The sequence below is a fragment of the Rattus rattus genome, chromosome 3 (assembly GCF_011064425.1).
Source record: "Rattus rattus isolate New Zealand chromosome 3, Rrattus_CSIRO_v1, whole genome shotgun sequence".
In the NCBI taxonomy this organism is placed as follows: Eukaryota; Metazoa; Chordata; class Mammalia; order Rodentia; family Muridae; genus Rattus; species Rattus rattus.
The window spans coordinates 165,560,365-165,563,395 of record NC_046156.1 but is presented as its reverse complement, the minus strand read 5'-3'; the positions used below and the strand labels follow the sequence as shown (position 1 = coordinate 165,563,395).

General features: G+C 41.9%; 1 pseudogene; it reads right to left on the bottom strand.

Moving 5' to 3' along the window:
• Positions 1-796: 796 nt before the first annotated feature.
• Positions 797-2,475, bottom strand: LOC116895989 (annotated as a pseudogene).
• Between the last annotated feature and the right edge of the window lie 556 nt (positions 2,476-3,031).

Here is a 3,031-nt window from a genome sequence, read left to right as displayed (position 1 = left end):
CAGCACTGCGAAGGCCATTCCTTCAGTTTCTGATATAAACTTTGCTTCCATATCCCCTCCTATGGATATTTCCTTTTAAGAAGGAGTGGCAGCATCCGCATTTTGGTCATCCTTTTTTTTTTTTTTTTTTTTTTTGTGCTTCCTGTAGTCTGTGGATTGCATCTTGGATAATTTGAGAATTTGAGCTTTTGGGCTAATATCCACTTATCAATGAATGCATAACAAGTTTTGTTTTTCTGTGATTGGGTTACCTCACTCAAGATGATATTTTCTAGTTCATTCCATTTACCTATGAATTTCATGAAGTTATTGTTTTTGATAGCTGAGTAGTATTCCATTGTGTAGATATACCACATTTTTTGAATCCATTCTTTCGTTGAAGGGCATCTGGGTTCATTCCAGCTTCTGGCTATTATAGATAAGGCTGCTATGAACATAGTGGAGCATGTGTCTTTGTTGTATGTTGGAGCATCTTTTGGGCATATTCCCAGGCTGTTTTATTACTTTATACCTGAACTTGTTAGAGCTGAGAATAGCACTCATTCCATAATTAGGTTTAAGTATATCAATGCAAGGAAAACACTTTAGTCAGGACCTTTCACATGTCAACAACTGCTGTTAGCTACTATCCACAACTCCTAGCTACTATTAAAATTCTGTCACCCAAGGAGATGGAATATTTAACAGAAAATAGGCTTTAGCAATTCATACTGGTCCTCAATAATTATAGGTGAATATTTCAAGCCAACTGCAAAACTGATCAAGAAATGCAGCTTAAAGAACAGGACAATAAAATTTAATCTTGCTATTTGATAGCCTCGGAGGCATTCTGATCATTTTAGAGGACTTTGCAGGCCTCAGAGGTAAGGCCCACGCCAGCACCATGGCTGTACTTTCAGCCCATGGTCCGGTCATAGTCCTGCTGCAGACTCTGCTGGAGCATGTCTGAAGACTTCTTGTCCAGGGCCATGTTGGACCTGACAGTCATGCTGGGAAGACAGTTGAATGATGGGGACAGATGCTTAAAGTCACCAATAAGTTTCAGGAATATTAGTTTCTGTGCTTCAGTTTCAAAGCTGGCAGTTTACCACTGGCTAAACTAGGTTCCCGTCTACTCTTTGGGTTCTTAAGCCTCTGTCTTGCCAGACTCACGATAGATCTCTTCTTGTAAGGGCTTCCATCTCACCTGATCTATGCAGGTCTCATCCACAGTGCCTTTTTTCCCTGTACCACCTCCAAGTCTGTGTCTGACTCAACGTTTGCCTCCAGCCAGGGGTCTTCCTTTACTCCGCTCTCTTTTCTTCTCTTCTTTTTCTTCATTTTCACGGCCAGCCCTTCACCAACTGGCTGCTCCATCTTTTTCTTGGATTTTACTTTCTTCCTCCCAGGGCCTTCAAACTGTCTATCCAGATGAACTCCAATGCTTCACTTCTGACTCACTTCTTACTCCCTTTCTTCAAACTGTTCTCCATGGAGATCCTGGAGTTGACCAGGAAGATGTCTTCTGTCTCCCACCTGGGAAGTCCTCCTCCTCCTCCTTCTCCTCCTCCTTCTCCTCTTTCTCCTCCTTCTACTTCTTCTCCTTCTACTTCTCCTCCTCCTCTTCTTCCTCTTCCTCTTCCTCTTCCTCTTCCTCTTCCTCTTCCTCTTCTCTTCTTCTTCTTCTTCTTCTTCTTCTTCTTCTTCTTCTTCTTCTTCTTCTTCTTCTTCTTCTTCTTCTTTTTTTCTTCTTCCTCTACTTCTTCTTCATGCTGTGATCTCTGAGGCTCCCCTGCTTCCTTTTGTGCCCCAAAGCCACCTGCGCCTCAGCCTCTGCCCCTGCTAAGTATGAGCACAGAGCACCCCCAGCCTCATGGAGCCAAGAGTCCTGAGGAGGAAAAGTTTCCATGTCAGGAAGCTTCTTGTTCTTCCTGTGCTTTTTGGACTTCCTACCAGCTTTGCTTACCTCCTTGGCATGCTTGGGGGCTTGGGGTCTGGTAGGTCTTCATCTTTGAGCCTTGTGAGGCAACCTTGTGAGGACTTCTGCCTCTTCTTTTTCTTCTCTCTGATGAGGCCTTCTGCTGACTGCTCAAAGACCTGCCTTCTAGGACTAGGTGACTTTATCTGTCTTGTCCACGTAGGTCCGGTCCCCAGGTACTCCTACAAGTGTGTTCTACAGGATTTGTTTTTCTTCTTTCTCTTGCTCAGTGCCATCCAGGGACCTGCATCTCAGCCACATTGTTAGAAGGGGATGTGACCCTTGGAGGAGAAACATCTATAAAATAATCATTACTGTTTAAGACTGAGTATTGAGTCTCTGGTTGAGAGATATTTGCAACCACCTTCCTTTTCTTCTTTTTCTTCTTCTCTGGGAGTTGTGGGCCCAGGTCTGCTCTGAGTCTTGTTGTCCATTACTGGTCTCGGAGCAGGCCAAGCATCCACACTTAAGCCTACATTCTCCAATATGGAATCACTTATTATAGTATACTTTTGCATACATGTTATTAAGGGTACATTAGTTTTATATCTGAAAAAGTAACAATTATTGGGAAAATTCAGATTCCAATTACTGCCTCCTAGAATACAGTAATTCTCAACTTCATAGATGCTGGCTATATAGAAGAAACTGCTAATAACTATCAAATAATCCAGATACAGAAATCTATTACATAGAGCTGGTGTTACGTGTAATGATTCTTCTCCTCTGTTAGTAGGCAGAGTAATTTTCAGCATTGTGAACATTAGCCAAAAGAAATGAAGCTTCTGATCAGGCACCAGATTGATTTCATCATTTTCAAAGACCCAAGTGGTGTCTTTAGAAATAAATCTTTGCCATCGGGTTTTGAAAATAATCAATAACCTTGGCAATTGACTGATAGTGTAAAAAAAATCAACACTGAGATCTACAAATGGACAATATAAAGCATTATAAAACTTTAAAGCATTTAGTCTTCAATGGAACACCGTCATCTAGTTCCTCCACACAAGGATCTAGAATCCATGCAGAAGATAAGCCAAATGGTTGACAGAACCAGGAATGATGGATAACTCT